The following is an 18,649-nucleotide window of genomic DNA, read 5'->3' on the forward strand; positions in this document are numbered from 1 at the left end:
TAAAATTGTTCAGGATTTTTCATCCCTACGTCGTAGGGAAGACGGCAAGGCATGCAGTGAACTAGTTTAACGTAAATCGAATAAGCACCTGAAGATGGCACTTTTGTGCCGAAATATGTAGTGCGAGAGAGAGGAGTGAGGTAGACGANACCAACCTCCTATAACTTCATCTCTCTTCAGTCCAAATATCCTCCATGATTTATTTCAACCGTCTTCCAGTGCATACACTCGTCTACCTCACTCCTCTCTCTCGCACTACATATTTCGGCACAAAAGTGCCATCTTCAGGTGCTTATTCGATTTACGTTAAACTAGTTCACTGCATGCCTTGCCGTCTTCATATTAAAATAACTAAAATATACATTTATCATATATATTGATAAATATTAAATATTAAAAATATTAAAATTGTTCAGGATTTTTCATCCCTACGTCGTAGGGAAGACGGCAAGGCATGCAGTGAACTAGTTTAACGTAAATCGAATAAGCACCTGAAGATGGCACTTTTGTGCCGAAACATGTAGTGCGAGAGAGAGGAGTGAGATAGATGAGTGTATGCACTGGAAGACGGTTGAAATAAATCATGGCTTTAAATCAGTGCAACAGGACGCTAAAATATAACCAAATATTCTCCTCAACACCCTGTTCGCAAACACCCTCAGTCTATGTTCCTCCCTTAATGTCAGAGACCAAGTTTCACACCCATACAGAACCACAGGCAAAATTATAGTTTTGTATATACTAATTTTTGTGTTTTTGGACAGCAGACGAGAAGACAAAAGGTTGTGGACTGAATGGTAGCAAGCGTTTCCCAACTTCAGTCTCCTCTTAATTTCCTCCTGAATCAGGTTTCGATGGATGGGTAAAGAAAAACACACAAACTTTAATTGACACAAGTAAAGAGGTTGGTCTAGACATAAACACTAACTAAGTATATGTTGCTGTCTCGTCACCAAAATGCAGGGCAAAATCATGACATAAAGATAGGAAACGGATGTTTTGAAAATGTGGCACAGTTCAGATATTTGAGATCAACGATAACAGATCGAAACCTAATCTTTATAGACACCGCCATGTAATCGAACTATCTCAAAGTTATAATTTACTCTCAGATCTTCCTTTTCTGAATTTGATTTGAGTTAGTAAAGTGTTGGTAATGGAAGATTGCCTGGGCAGTTGAGAAGAAAAATAAAACACCGTGGCTTGTAGTCCTCAAGCGAACTATACCAACCGAGCGACGAATTTAGTGCCAACTTTAGCGGTTAGAGGGTGTCGCATGGTCAGCGCAACGAAATTGTTTGTACAACTGGCCGCCTGTCACTTCTCACACCCTCGAACGCACCCTCTTGTCTGAAATTTTTCTTCTGCGCATTCAAGGTTACTCTTGGCCTTGTTCGAAGTTACGTGACATTTGCTCTAATATACATTCTACTATTTTCACTGTTTTCTGAGCATCTGGAAGGGCCCGAAGTGTATGCTTGTTGACTATATTCCAAGGCGTCATGTACAATATTTTTTCCTGCGAATGTGCATTGATTCAGTATTCATTCAGGTCCACTTCATGTGTGATAATTGCAAATTACTGGGACTTGGTTACCTGCGTTTATTATTTCTTGTGTTTTGGTACGGAATTGAGACACAGTTTGCTTGAGCATTGATGTACTTGGAACGTAAACTTATGTAGGCCATTCAGACTTGATTGAGAGAATGTGAAAACTTAAAGTATACCAGGTGTAGTAGGCTATGCAAACACTCTCGATTTCTCCTTTTGGAATGTGAACAATTCAGATAACACAGGAGACAGAAAACATTTATAATATATCTCTTGTTTTTTTTTTTATTCACTGGAGAGTGGGTGACCGTGGATCTTGGCTAGAGAGACTGTACTAGTTGGAAGATAATACTGTAACCACCAAGTTCAATGCCGTGTATCTTATACGTATGATCCTGAACCGAGTTCTTGATTTAGATGAATTATACCTATATACATATTTTCATTTTTATGGCTTTATTGTTCTATTCTTTCATGGAAAGAACCCATATCTCACGAGCTGTATTGGGGACATGAGCAGTGAGACTCGAAAGTTAATACTGCTGTTGTATGTAGGCCCTAATACTCGACCTCAATTAGTTTCACCCCAGTTTCAGCACTTCTCGGCATCTTCTGTAAACCTACGCTTGAGTTCATTGTCGCTGTGCTGTGAATTCTTGGCACCTGTCCGCCTCACAGCAGTACTGTAGATTCCATACACGTGTTCAGTACATCGTGGTCAGAATTAGAGCTTCGAAGCCAGAAACCGATTTGTGATGCAGTAATTTCACTGTGTATAGGCCTCTGTGTTTATGTACTCTAAGTTCTTGTTAACTGTGCTTATTCGTCTTCCAAAATACAAAGGGAATGGAGAAAATTACGTCTAAGAAAAGTAATTGTTTGAAGCCTGAAGTTCGTGCAAATAAAAATGCAGGTACTGCCACTCAGAAGTGCGCTGCGGCTGTATGAAAAATACGGATCTGTTGAACTTGCATATGGAATTAATCGCTGTTCCTTCTGGGAATTTTACTGTGACATGACGCCTAAGAGCCGGAATAGCGGAACCAGAGTAGGCGCTCATTGCTAGGCAACGATTCGGTAAACTGGTACCGCGGAAATGAACTCGCACGCAACAATAGAATTACCGTTTCTATACAACGGCGAGGTAAACACATCTCTTTAACAATAGAGGAATTGTTAGGAAACGGTGTTTGCTGTTGGGGCAATCCCAAGGCATTATATGTCATATAGTGGTTTGTGAAGTGTAGTAGCAAGTTGTAAAAATGTGTAATAAATCCAGTCATCAATCCAAAACCCGTATGTAAGTCACTCACACCCTCAAAATACGTGACAATACGAAACTCAAAAGTACAATCTGTGGGGAAAATGTAGTTCCTTCAATTTTATAGTGGGTTGTACACGCGGTAGCCTATTTGGTTGAGGCAATATGCTACAATCCGGAAGGTCGCGGGTTCTATTCTCGATGAGGTCCTTGACTTTTAAGCTGACTCAATCCTTCCACCCGCTCTCTGGATGCGGGATCGACTCATCCTGTAACTACCAAGAATCGTCCTGGGAGTTAAGGGCGGCTGGGCTTAGGCCTACTTCCATGAACTTCTCCGTTCACTTCGGTTTTTCTAGATCTTACACATTCGGTAGGACTCCTTGGGCGGGTGATCAGCTTGTCACAAGGCCTCTACCTGTACGAGTATACAAACACAGAAAAACGCACACACACGAACTAAACATCCATACCCTGATTGGGATTCGAACCCACGATCCCGGTTTCCAAGCGAGTGAAGGCAGTACATGCCTTAGACCGCTCGGCTACCTTGACCGGCTACTGATATATGTGTCTATCATGTACAAACCCAGGATTAGAAGTTCCCACAGCGGGATATAAGGCCGTGTATTCCGTTGAAAGTCAACCGACGTATCGGAGGGCGCATGTCGCTTCCTTATTCAGGGCCGAAGAATAAGCCAAGCAAGAAACCAGGGTGAAGCAGGCAGCAAGCAGAGCGTTATTCTGAAGATGATGTGGACATGTTCCTCCGAAACGTCTGTTGACTTTGAACGAAATACACGGCGTTATATCCCAGAAGACAGAACTCTTCATCATGTACATCGTTTGGATTCAGAATATATCAGTCGGTACAGTAACAAGGCTACGGGCTTGAACACCGAGAAACCGGGATTCGATTCCCGCAAGGGTAAGCGATTTTTCCTTGCTTCGTAGCATCCAGATTAGCTATGGATCCATCGAGGCCTCCTATTCGGGTTGTGTCCCCCTAGGAATGTGAAGACTAAGAGCTTACCTCAATCCAGTTCCGAGGTTAAGAAGGGAGTAGGTATACTTCCACACCACTGTGCCTCTTCATGGCATGGTGCTTAATTTCTTAAGCAATGGGTTAGCTTTACTTTTACCAAGTACATATTTCATGGATGATGTCACTTTTTCGTGAAGGCTTAATGCTCATGTGGAGCCTGTTTTATGTGATAGCGCTCTATGTATGTGAGCTGTATCTCCTTGAATACTGAAGGAGAAACGTCGGAAATGTAGCTCACATTTACATGGTATCATCATTGCAAAACAAGACCCATATTATTATGTACTGGTTATTTAAAAAATGTTCCCATTTATAGTTAGGTGAATTTAATTTCCCATATTTTTTCTCTCTCTAGCCGGTCACAGTAGCCGAGTGGTGTGAGGCATGTACTGTTTTTGCTCGCTCGGAAGCCGGGATCGTGGGTTCGAATCCCACACAAGGTATGGATGTTTGGTATGTGTATGTGCTTATTCTGTGTTTGTGTTGTGTGTTTAGGTAGAGGCCTTGCGACGAGCTGATCCCTCGTCAAAGGAGTCCTACCGTCTGCAAAATGATCAAAATAAAGAAACAAATATCAACACCATAAAGATATAGGAGAAAAGGATTAAGCAAGTAAGTAAATATTCTCTCTCTATGGCTCTACAGCCCTTTGTTGGACCTAGGTCGCTTTTTCATTTTCTTGATCTTTTTACACAGTCTGTAGGACTCCTTGGAGGGGGGATCAACCCGTCGCAAGGCCGCTACCTACCTACACACACAGAACAACACAAACACAGAATAAACGCACACAGCTATCAATGCCTCGGGTAGAATTCGAATCCAAGCCCCCCGTGTCCGAGAAGGCGAAGATGGTTCGTGTCTTAGACCGCGCGGCCACTGTGATCCGAAATTTCCAATATCGCTAGACTAATTATTACCAATGTAATAGATCCCTAATTCATATTTTTATATATACAACCTTTCTCTAAATTAATTTATGAAACCCTTTACTTAACCAATATAAAGAAAATTTTATACAAATAATATGGTTAACGTTTTAAAAATTACCATTCGAATTTGGCTTAATTTTCTTAATGTTTCTTTTAACTGTCGCTTCGCCTCTGTTTTTCCTCTAGTGGTCCATGTTGTTTTTTCTTTCTGTAATGCTCTTCACATATTTGGGTTTAGAACGTTTCTGATCTTTATCCATCGTCTAGTATTCTGACGACGGGCAAAGCTAGAATTCGCCCTTTAAATATGTTTTGCGTTATTTCAGTCATCTAGCCCTTCCCGTATGACAGTGCAGTTTTGTCGTGGAAGAGCGGGCAACTGTCTCATTTTCTTGTATTCTCCCCTTGCAGGCAGTTTCCTACAAAACCTATTCATGTCGGTGAGAATGGCTTAGTTAGAGAATGTTCGTATTCTCTGGGAAGACCGAGCTTAATTAATCACATGTATGTGGTATATGTTACGCTTGCTACCATTCATTTCAGAACCTTTTTGTCTTCCCGTCTACTGTCTTAAAAATTTAAATACAAAACTGTCATTTTCCTGGTTGTTTTGTATGGCTGCGAAAAGTTGTCTGTGACATTAAGGGAAGAACATAGACTGAGGTTATTTGAGAACTCTGCGCTGAGGAGAATATGTGGACCCAGAGAGATGAAATGACAGGAGGCTGGAGAAAACTGCGTAATGACCTTCATAACTTGCACTCTGCACCGAATATAATTGGAATTATCTAGTCAAGACAAACGGGAACGGCAGGGCATGTAACACGGAAACATGAATGCATTGAGGTTTGGTGGAAAATTCAGAAAGTAAGAGACCACTAGGAAGACATGGACTAGGTAGGAGAATAATATTAAAGTGGAGATTAGAGCATAATGATGAAGTGATGTAGACTGGATTGATTTATCTCACGATAGAGACCAGTAGGAGTCTTTTTTTGAATGCGATAATAACACTTCGGGTTCCACAAAGTTTTGGGAAATTCTTGAGTAGCTGAATGACTGTTGATTTCTCAAGAAGGGCTCAGTTCCATGTAGTTAGTTAGTTAGTTAGTTAGTTAGTTAGTATGGTGTTTATTTCCGTGGTCGGAGGCTGGACTTTAATTCAGATTGTGTTGTCGCGACCACTATTTCACATCACAAATAATCTTGCTGCGTATCGATACGTGCGCAGTTACTTCATGATGGAAAATTAAGTTGTCTGCATGGCTATATCGTTGGTGTGATCTAGGGGACGAAGGAGAAAGTTAATTAGATCATTGTTCTAACTTAGTAATTCAGAATTATTGTACTGGTACATTAAAAGTTAAAGGTAAAGCTGTCCCTATAACAGGCCGTGAAGGCCCATATGGTTTTGAGACGCCGAGGCTCCCACATTTTCTAGACAGTCGGCTCAGAGATGGCTGTAATGTTGTCAGCCTTGCACGCCGGCCGCCCTTCACCCCCAGGAAGATTCCTGGTACTCCTTTCTGTTAGAGGCTGAGACCACCCCATGACCGTAGTGCGGCTGGAACGATTAGATCAATCAAATAGCTTCATCGCCTTCAGAATTTGAGGAATGGACTTCCCAAATGAAATACATTTGTAGCAAAAATTCTTATCGCACTGTAACTCAACGAAAAGCTTACACAGTTACACGTCCATGAGGGATATCCCAAATACAGTAAGCTCTTGGAGGTATAACATAATGGAGATACGTGGTATACTTGTCGAAATATCACTGTACTAATAACACACAGCAACTGTTGTAGCACCATTAATGCCAGAACTCACCACTGAACATGACACTAAGCTATTCTGTCTTCGGTGGGAGTTAACCGTCGTTTCGGAGGAACATGCTACCTGTGTCTTCAGCTTCAAAGAACAAACGAAGCTGGAAACCAGCAAGAAATAAACCGCAAGTATCTTCTCGCTAGTTTCTTGCTTGGCTTACATTTCGACCTTGAGGATGACGACGATATGTTCCTCCGAAACGTCAGTTTACTTTTACCGGTCTACATGGTATAACGTCCCGGGAGATATAACTGTTCATAGACACGGCTCTGAGAACCTCAAATCCAACATTTCCCAACTTGTTTCCCCGCCAAAGTTGTCGATACCACGTACTGCTATGTAATCCTACTTGTATTCGCTGTAGTCCCTAACCAGCGAGACGCCTGTCTCACAGATTCTTGCATCTATATCAATTTTAGGGGCTCTGTAAGTGTTTTTATAGCAGAGAATATTTACGGCAAGGAGTTTTGTTAGTCCTGAACCCAACCGCCAATTTGGAGATCCATCGTATGTGGCTGCTGGCGACCTCTTTTCAGTATATTCACAGGCACTCTCTATATCTGGAAGCAGCATCCGGCACCCGCAACCGGAGGACGTTGTATTATAGGAAATTCCGCCCACTTAATAAGTAGTAAGTAATAATTCAATTCAATTCATGTTTATTTACGTGCAATAACTTAACAGCACAGTGGCCAATTACAAAGTTAGCACGAGTATATAAGGTACAGAAAATAATTAAAACAAAATAAAAATATGACAAATAAATCTGTGAACATAAATCTAAAGAAGACTGAAATATATACATACATTTATGAAATATTACGAATGTTGCTAATACTGTTAGTAACTAAATACTAAGATAAGACACCTGGGAGTGATAGCATAAAATTAATAAAATTAATAACAAGTCAATAAATTAAAACCAATTACATAAGAAAATTAAAGTTAGCCGAGGTATACACATTTGTAGTGAATGAAAACACCAATCAAGTAACACCGTAAAAGTTTGATACATGCTTGTAAAATATGATTCAGAGAAACCGCTCCGTCTGCAAATATGTCGAGATATTTACCCACCACATTGGTAGCAAGGGCGCACCGAGAAGATAATAATAATAATAATAATAATAATAATAATAATAATGTCACTTGATTGACTATAGACAGGATTTTGGATTGATAATACGATTTATTGAACACTTTAACACGCACAAAGACTAGTGTTCTCATTCATGTCTTCACTGCTCTGCTGGGTACATCTTCCAACAGTGGACCTTCTACTGCTTCCGGGCTCACGTTCTTTCGGGCTGACGGCCATCTCACACGAAATTCCTGCTATTGTAAATGCCGTCCAAAGACTCTGTCGTAATGGCAACTGGCCTTCGTTATATAACCTCGGCACGGAGAACACAGAAAACACCTATTCCATTATTGCGTGAGCATCTGTTGTGGCGATCACGTGACGGCCACTGAGCCATTGCCTAGCAATGGGCGTGTTTGTAGAACCGTTTCTTAACAACGGCTGTCTCTGCTGGCTTCATAATTCTGGCTTTCAGCAGACATACCACTATAATGATGATAATGTCATGTATCTATGTGTGACTACTAGACGGGGTTTGGATAATTGAATTTATTGACTGCTTACAGGTCGTAACTACAAATAACTATAACTCTATCGCTATTTCCACACTTTGCAATCACGGCTGCAAATATTTTGTCTTCTCAGTTTCCTTCCACTAGTCGTTTCCTAGTAACGGATCTTAACAGTGGCGATTCTTCCACTTCTGTTCTCACTTCGTTACTGTCCGGCGAATATCCTGCTAGTGAACCTCTCGGCCTCTCTTCCAGAAATCAGCTGAACTCAACTCAACTGCACTATCCATATCCTAGGCTGGCGGTCATTTCACACCAACCTCATCGCCTTCTCTTCACAGTCCGACTGCCAGCTTAGCGCACACTAACTGGAATGTACCAGTTTCCTCCCCCATAAGTACTTTCTTTGCACGGAACGAACAAAAAACGCCGTCTCCAAGAATAACCCCATTGCTATAGACGCATGTTTACAAATCCGTTGCTTAGAAACGGGTTGCGTAACTTCGTTGTTCTGTTGTTGGGTGCACGTTCATTTCCACAGGAACGTGTTTACAGAGCCGCTGCCTAGTATGGACGTCTCCTCTGGTTCCACTATTCCGGCCTTCAGACGTCATGTCACAATAATAATAATAATAATAATAATAATAATAATAATAATAATGTTTTTACCGGTTGTTGAAGATGGTGCCTTGTTTGTTTACGTATGTGTCCCAAGGTTGTCTCCGTTTGTGCGACGTGGAACTGTCTCATCTGATGGGGTGTCCATTACTGTACTCATTGATTCTTGTAGCCCCTACTGTACATCCGCTGCAGAGTTTGTTTCGGCGTCTTTCGTTACTGCCGTGAATGCATAACTTTTATCACCTACACAGTAATTACAACGTTGAATTCTGTCTTGCAACCCATGTTCGGACCGTAAACGACATTTCTGTTTCCCTTCACATTTCTGACAGCCCCTATTCTCTTTCGGATTTTTAAATTCTACACGACTATATTACTTCAGTGTGGTTTACTTTATTCAGTTATGTTATATGTAAGATCTCTCCGGTCTAGAAAACCGAAATTAACGGCCGTAGGGATTCGTTGCGCTGACCACGCGACACCCTCTATCCGCAAAAATTGGCACTAACTTCGCCGACAAGCGGCGGTCGCTCGGTCGGTATAGTTCGCTTGCGGACTAAAATCACGGAGTATGTATGTATGTATGTATGTATGTAAGATCTCCTCCGTATACAGCTGTTGTTGTTGCTGGGTAGGGTTTCTTCCACGAAATATACAGTTGTCATATCGAGCATAAAGTTATGCCATATTCCCATATATTTTATAGAGCTCTCAGTTGTAGGAACAAAGAATGTCTCTTCTTTGTTTTCTCTGAATTTTAACAGATTCTTATATTTTTTTAGAAGAGAGCTGTTATTGAAGTTTATAACTTTCTTAATTCTTCCTTCATGAAAGTTGAACATTTCGCCCATATAATTCGTACTTTTATAGCTTGTGAATGGTTCCAAGAGTAAGTCTTAACGCCTTGGAGTAGAGAAAAGTGATCTAAGCCCAGTTCCTCGATTGTCCCTCCCATTTCCTAGTCGCCGTAAGAACTGAGTTATTGCTACTCCTAATTTTACATGCGTTACTCGGTTCTTCTGCCCAGATATAAATGACTTCTGCCATATGATTGGATTTGTCAGAGAAACAATTGGTTTACCTGTTAGTCGTCTACTTGTTGTGTTCGTAAAGGGTGTCTGAGGAATATGAAACTTACATAACTTCAGAAAGATTAGAATAGAGGATGTAATAACGGGGCCTGTTGGTTTCTTCTTCTGTATTTTAGTTTGCGTGAAGGTCAAGGAAATGACACTGAATAATGCAAAGCCTTCTGTTGTCTGACCAGAACTTAACCTTGAGGCGATCCTGCTTCCACGGTCACGTCTTACTTTTGTGCAAACTGCATGCTTCATCGCTGAACGGGATATCTTTAGAGGCTGGTAACTAACACTCCCTGTGTTTCATGGACAGCCGAAGTAGCTCCTGGTATTTCCGCCTTTTTGTACAGGTCTTTGATATCCTGCTGTCACACAGAAATCTAAGTCTTGACGTTATTGCTGTGGAATGGGTGAGACGAAATCTTTAATTCGTTAATGCGAATCTCGCCTTTAGCAGCATGCCCAGTTTTTCAGACCAGAATCTGAAAATAATCCTAATCATGACTATACATATATACATCTGTAGTGGGAGAATTGTCACTCCACATCTATGAGCTTTGAAAATCTAAACTTAATAATGTAAATTGATGTGAGAAGTGCAGTGCTCTTCTTAAGCCGGACACACACATAGTGGCGCACGAAATGATCCAGTGTTTGATTTAATATTAAATATTCAACTATGCAATGAACGATGTTTTGTAATATGGTGACGCAGTAGATCATGTTGATTAGTTCTTACTCTCCCCGAGCGCGCTAGTATTGCGCTGTTCCTGCTCATGCGCCAGTTTACACAAGATGGCTGACAAAGGAAGGCTGTAAAACAATGAATAAAAACTGTGTTGTTCTTCACTGAAACAAGAAGTGTTGTGGTCACACAGAGGCTATATCGTGCCCATTTTCAAACACGATGGGCGCCTTCATTCAAAACAATTCATAACTTTTATAACCAGTTTAATAATGATGGTTCAGTGTTGGAGAGGAAACGTCTGTGTATCCTCCGGAGAACACTGACGCTGTCAGAGTGGTGCTGCAAAGAAGCCCAAGTAAATCAACAAGGACGGCTGCAGCACAACTAGGGATATCCAGACGATCGGTGCAACGAATATTGAAAAGTGATTTGAATTCGTATCCATACAAAATGACAGTGTTGCTTAAATTTAGAGTTAAAAACAAACATCAAAGAATGGCATTTACTGAATGGGTTCAGAATAATGAGGTATTGTTCAGCAGTGTTTGGTTTTCTGATGAGGCACACTTCCACCTCGATGCCGTGGTTAATAAGCAAAATGTGCAATTTTGGGCGACAGAGAATTCACGTGTGATTCATGAGAAGGTGTATCATGCACCGAGAATTACAGTGTTGTTCGCCATCTCAAGTCGTATACTGCTAGGGCCAATTTTCTTTGAAGAGACGGTGAACAGGTTGTGCAATACTTTTGTGCCTCGCCCGCTTTCTCAGGTTTACCGTTAGAAACTCAGTGGTTTATGCACGATGGAACCAGGCCACACACAGCGATTGTTATTTTGGACTTTCCTGATCGTTTCTCATGGGGACAGAACTGTCCCCCGAATAGTCCTGATTTATACCCATGTGACTACTTTCTTTGGGGATTCCTTAAGGAAAACATTTTTCTGAAAACCCGCAAACAATAATGGAATTGAAAGCACTAATCATTCAGGCCTGCAACGAGATAACTGAGGATATGTGCCGTCGAATAATAAACAAATACTGGATCACTTTGTGCACCAATCTGTACGTGCGAATTCTGATGTACCATTAACAGTGTAACGCAACAGGAATTCGACTTGCATGTAACGGCTTTCAGGTGTACGACAGGTCGAACATTCGGATGAACAGGTTGCGCATTCGTGGTCCATCAAATATTCGCAGCTATTGGTCGGAATATGACGTCTTTACCTGTAGCTACCGCAGCTTTCGTATTCAGAAACCGCCTTCTTTGATGGCAGACGCAGTTGAGTAGAAGCACAGTTGTCTGTATGGCACTTAGTGGACTTGCAGATCAAAGGAAATAGTGCACAATACAAAAAAATACTCGCATGGCACCAGCAGATTTTGAATTCCTGCCTAATTTAATCAGTCCGAAAATTGCGAAGAAGGATACCACACAGAGTTTCTCTTTAGTTTTCAGCTGGCGAACGCACAGAAACAAGTCTACACCCGCTTTAATGCAACTTTCTCTGATGATTACTCGAAAACGGACAATAGTCTGGATCGGCCGCTGGGCGAACCCAACAAGTGCGAATGATGCAGTAACACCGTACACACTTGATACATTGCACTGTTACGTTACGGCGGAAGGCACAAGTGTGTATCCGCCTTTAAAGCCACTTATGCAATAGTAGCGCAAATACTACATCAGTGCTCTTTCGTGTTACGCAAGCAAATTTTTGGTATGATGCTGCGTAATCGTAGTTTGCCGATAAATTTGTTGGATGAGAGTCCTTGTGGTGCCGATCACAGCGGCCGCGCGGTCTAAGGCATGAACTATCTTCGTTCGCTCAAACACTGGGGTCGCGTGTTCGAATCCCACTTGAGGCATGGATGTCTGTGTGCATTGTGCTGTTCTTTGTGTAGGTAGCGACCTTGCGACAGGATGATCCCCTGTCCAAGGAGTCCTACCCTAAGAAACTGAAAAGCGGCCAAGGTCCAACAAAAAGACTGTAGAATCATATAGATAGATAGATAGATAGATAATGTAGGTAGGTCGGTGGGTGAGTGGGTAGGTTGGTAGGTAGATGAGTCCTTGTAGGAAAGTATTTTTTTATTGGTAGTGGGATGGGACTAAGTCCCTCGTACTGCGGCCACTTCTGGACTATTGTACCAGCCCCAGATGATAGTTGAGGGTGATTGTGGAGCAATTGGAGGAATGAAGATTGGCAGGGGAAACCGAAGTACTCGGAGAAAACCTGCCCCAGCGCCACTTTGTCCACCACAAATCTCACTTGACCAGACCCGGTATCGAACCCGAGCCGCCGCGATGGGAAGCCAGCGACTAACCGCTTGAGCTATGGCGCTTGTAGGAAAGTAAATAGTCGCCCTGTTGATACAGACGCCCTCCCCTCAACTTATGGAACCGCAATGGTCGTTACCGTGTGTTCGGTAGTATGCCGTTGTATCTTACCCTGAACAACTGAAACTAGCCCACATTCTCCTAACATCATTTTTCATTAAGAGAGATTATAGTATCATGTTACCCTCATAATTACGTCGTAGTCCGGAAGGTGTCTCCTTTAGTTCTTATGACCAAAATATTTAATTGCAACGCAGTCTCGGGCATTGTTTGCGTTTTGTGGGACAAGGTACCCAAACTATCCTTGAACGCCGATTTACTTAACTAACCCATAGCAAAACCAAATGGATAATTGCTTTACGTTTTTAGTAACATATTTTAGTCTTATTTTTTATCATGTTGAAACATTATGTAATACGAACTGAAAACTTAATTTCATGGTCATTACAGTTGTGAAGTATATACTTCATGCTTTCCGAAGTTCGTTGCCTTTTCGATGTTTTCTTATACATGTATCAGATATTATTTAGAATCCATGAAGTGTTTTGCATTCCTGCCAAGCTTAATTTCGTTACAAAACAAGCAGAATATTTTGATTCATTCTGTAACATTTTGCATACAAGTACATAATGTTAACTGAATGATCAGACGTCCTGCAGTAGTAGAAACTTGCTAATTGCTTGAAATGTTCGTGCTTGGTCACCGTCCCTGTTGGGCAAAAGCAAAATAACAGTCGGTAATTGTGGGCGTAACATGTGCAAGTTTTATGGATTTCCAGGGATATGTGTGATGTGATAAGTAACACTTCCCTAATTGTTTGCAAATTTCGTAGCGTATGTTTTGAAAGCATAGAACTGAAGTTCCAGTTAAATCGAAATGTAATGGAATTTGAAACAGAAATATTTTTCTTCTTACGAACATAATAAGATTACTCAGATTTTGGAGGAAGCGGCCGGAGACTGCTCTTCAGAAAAGACTTGCATTAGTTGATACAGCTTTGGTCATGAGAATGGAAACATTACGTCAAGTACCAATATAATAAGTTTTACACCTCCACTACCCCGTACAGGGTGAACTTTTCCTTATCTTTACTAATATAATAGATATAATATATTTTGGCGATCTATTTATATCTCAGGTGTTAATTTGTTTTAAAAGGACGTTTCATTTTGGAAGAAGCGAGCTGAAGATTTCCGGAACTCGGAATGAACCTCAGAGCCCTTTTTTGACTTATTGTAATGAAAACGGATTTCAGTGGCCGCGCGGTCTGAGACATGAACTGACTTCGCTCGCTCGAACGCTGGGATCGTGGGTTCAAATCCCACTCAGGACATGGATGTTTGGTGTGTGTATGCGTTTCTTCTGTGTTTGTGTCGTCCTGTGTTTAGGTAGAGGCCTTGTGATGAGCTCATCACTCGTCCAAGGAGTTCTACCGTCTTTGAAAAATTATTACGGAACTGAATAAGAGGCCTGGTCCCTAAGTGGGCTGGAAGATCCATTGAGAAAAAATGAAAACGTGTATTAGATTGTTACTGATGAAAGACAAATATTATCAAAGCAGATATGGACGAGAGCAAGTATATTTTTATTTATTTGAAGGTGTGTGGATAGACAATGCCTTCTTTGACACTCTTGTAATATCTGAATATAAACTGGTACTAAAATAATTTATGAAAGTCGTGTCTGTAGCTGCTATGAGCAGGCGTTTGAACTTGGCAATGTAGATCAGCAGGTCAGAAATGATAGTCCACACGCACACACCTTCAGCGATCAATCATTTATGGGTGTCACGCATCTGTCAATAAAAGTTTATATGCTCTCTTACGATGCGTTCACACATCCACGCGTACTCTTATTCTTGTGCTCATTCCAGTCACTTCCAAACTTCTCATCTCTTCACAAGAGAGTCTATCACTTTTACTCCGGCGACACTATTTGGATAATTGCATTCCCGAATTTGTTAAGCCGTTATGTTTTGATTGCCGGGGAACCTTTTTGATGGAAAGCCCAGGTACTCATTGCATAGGAGGCATTGATGGGCCCCAAAGCCGGCCTAAACTTGGTTAGGAAACATGTAGGTTAGTAGCTTTCATCTTTTCGTGTTTAGGTTTGGGTTTGTTCTTATGTGATTCTTTACATAGCAGACAAAAATAAGTAAAAAGATATACATGACTTTAAACCACGTTAATCAAACATCTCCTACCATCGTCATCATCATCACAATCTTCATGGATTGGGCCATGCTTGGCCTGTTCCGTCCTCTTGAAGGATATATCCCCCCCCCCGTCTTAACTGAGCGATTTTTTACTTGTCTATATAATCCATTCATAAAACGTGATATCCAGTCTGATATGGGTTAGAATATTATTACTTAGATTAAAAACATTCAATTTTTCACTAATATTAGTATTCCTTATTTGGGCCTTCCTTGTGTACCCTGCTACATTCCTCAGTTGTACTCAGATTCCTCGAAAGAAAGGAAACCGGATTATCTCCTATTTATCAGCAAATTATGAAAGCAGTTTTTAACATAGTTTTGTTTTACGGACTCTTGACGTTGAGTTTCAAGTGCTTCTTGCAGTAGGTTCGTCCCACAGAATACCAGTCTCTGTAAATCCGCATTTCATCTGCTAATCTCTTAGCATGCAGACAAAGTGTTGCTGTGCATAACCACTAAGGCGGGGCCAATAGTAATGACGACAGACCATACTATGACGTGAGACACCTTCACTTCGTGATCACCTTGTAATCTTAACTTCTCAGAGGTGAAAGCCACATAAAACCCGTTAACTTCAAACGGTCGTGAAACCGAATCTGTTAAATTGTCTTCACTTTCTGGAACCTTTGCGAGGTGTGTTTATATTTTCTAAAGAGGTCGACCAGGGTTTCTTTAATATTTCGTCCGCGTATCCCTCCCATACCTTGACCCACTTCTGAAAGAGCTTAAGGGCGAGAATTGTTTGTGACTTCCGGTTGGCACCTTAATCTTTGTATTGATAATTAACAGCAGCCTTCTGCGTTTCCACACTGTTCTCGAGCAGCGCGGTAAGAAAGTCGTCTTTTTAGACGCTGAATCACTTTAAGCTGCAGATTCACGAGTCTCTGGGAGTAGCTGGGGAAAAGAATGCGGCCAGTCCTTTGAGTCTGCCTGGAATTGAATCGTACCCTAGAGCGAGAACTGGGATAACACGACCCGCAGCCTAAGTTGCTAACTAATTAAAATTAATTATAACTGTAAGTAACTATTAATATCCACTGAACAGAAATCTTCATGAGAAACGGCTGATCAAAAACCTATTATTGGTTCCGCCACCACAATTCGTATATACACTTTATATATCATTTTACAACATGTTTCGATTCCTTAGGGTCATCAACATATTTAATATTTACACTCACGGCCAATGTTGCCAATGTTTATAATTACTGAGGAAGATCACGCGCGTTATTTGTCAGTGTTAATGCCAACGTATACAACTATATGCCAAACGTTAAAATATTTAAATTCTAAATTATTAAATTGTTTCAATTGTTTTGGTTTTATTAACTGATGTTCGTACGTCCGTATGTTTTAATGTTTCTACCTGCTCAAAATGTTCCCCTTCTTTTGTAGACCCGAAGCTTCAGAAGTGCCCGTCAATGGATCGTATGCTTGGAGCATACTCCCATGTGTTCTATTCTAATATTATCTTTCCATCTACATCTCATTCAAGAGGTTTATTCTGTTTAAGGGTTTCGATAAAACTCTTATGCAGGATGTTTTAAATATAGTCTATTTTTAGTGTTGCCCCGTGTTTATGACAATAACAAGCAAGTTGCTACAAAATATAGCTTTTTTTGCGTTCTGTATTCTTTTTATGTGACGATCTCAGAATTCTTGTTCTGCTTCCATAAATCTGATGGGCAATGCATCGACCATTAAATCTCCTTTTGTGTATGTGCCCTTGTTCAGTATTGTGGTTTTAATTTTTCAAGCTATAATTCTGATCATTCGAATATATTTTAATGGCTTCTTATCGTGACCCTAAATACTGTCTCAGCAAATATCTATAGGGACGTGCTCTCGAAATGAAGTTAACTTTCTAATTTACTTGTGAAGCTACGATGTAGAAGTGAACAGTTTAAAATTGTGATCAAGGAATTCCTGCGAAATATGTTACTTGAAAAATACGAATAAGATGGAATTTAGTGATTGATTTATATAGATATGTAGGTTGATAAATCAGTAAGCGGGGCACGCTGTAGCATAGTCGGTTGAGGCACTATGCTATAAGCCGGAAGGTCACGGGTTCGATTCCTGATGAGATCATTGGATTTTTCAATTGACCTGATCCTTCCAGCCACACTAAGAGCCCTGGGTTCGACTGAGCCACTAATAGAAATGAGTACCAGGAATCTTCCTGGGGGGTAAATAGCGGCCGGCGCTTAGGGCTGACAACCTCACTGCCATCTGGGAGCCGATTGTCTAGAAAATGTGGGATCCTCGACATCTCACAATCCTATGGGCCTCCACGGCCTGTTACAGGGATAGTTTTCTTTTTGCCTGTGGGACACTGAAAGGACATGAAGGTGTAGTGACACGTAGAAGGCCATGGCCAAAGGTAACACGGGATTATAAACGTGCAGAGGGAAGAATAAGAGGAGTAACTAGGAGATACTGAAAGCGTTGCAAGGCCTAATTAGTCCAAACAAAATAAATATATTTTTTTTAGATCCCCATTTATTTGCAATCTGTACGAATACATTTAGCAAATTGTTGTGAATTGTGTGAAATGACGTGTGGAGGGGAGCTCATTAGTTCCCCTCCGTATATGAATAGGTTGGGGCCTGGTGGGAGAAGGAGAGGAACTTAAGCTAAACTTAAAACTAAACTACTAACTACTATATTTTGAATCTGGTGATCAGATCGATTGGCTGGTGTCGTTTTAGGCGCCTTAGTTCTGGTGGTTGAAGTAGTTGAGCTGCAAGTTCGTTGGGGTGTGTATGTAGTCGAGCTCTATATTGGGAGCTCCATTGACTGATCTCTTCCTTGATTGTGTTGATTTGAAGATCACGCCTGATGATCGTATTTGGGACGTACCATGGCGCGTTGGTTATTAGGCGCAGTACTTTATAAATATTCTACGAATATTTTATCCTTCTGCCTTCTAACTTGAAAATTTATATATAAGTATACAAAGGTTTATATGTTGCTTTACGATTATATGAATGTGAAACTTTGTGTCTTATCCAGAGGGAACAGATATTGAAAATCTTTAGAACAAATTGCTGTGTAGAATATCTAGATGTAAGCGAGAGACTTGCATAATAAGGAGCTTTATAATTTGTACTGTTCACCAGATATCATTAGTGTGATCAAATCGAGAAGTATGTGAGGGATACAACTTGCAGTACACGTGGAGAAGATGTAAAATTTATATGGTATTTAAGTTGGTAAATCTGAAAATAATATGTCACTTGGAACATGTAAGGATACATGGGAGCATAGGTTTAAAATGTAAAAGTTAAAAGTGAAGTTTTCTCTTTGTTTAATTAATTAAGCACTATGCCATGAAGACATATGGAGGAATGGAGGGTTAGCTCCACCATTCTTGACCTCGGCACTAGATGGAGGTGAGTGGTCAGCTTCATGCTTCGGCTGCTGTGTCTCCTGGGAAATCGCCCCAAGGTTCCCATTGGATAGGAGGCTGGGTGGTCCCCAAAGTTA

This window comes from Cryptotermes secundus, unplaced genomic scaffold (assembly GCF_002891405.2).
Source record: "Cryptotermes secundus unplaced genomic scaffold, Csec_1.0 scaffold262, whole genome shotgun sequence".
Taxonomy (NCBI): Eukaryota; Metazoa; Arthropoda; class Insecta; order Blattodea; family Kalotermitidae; genus Cryptotermes; species Cryptotermes secundus.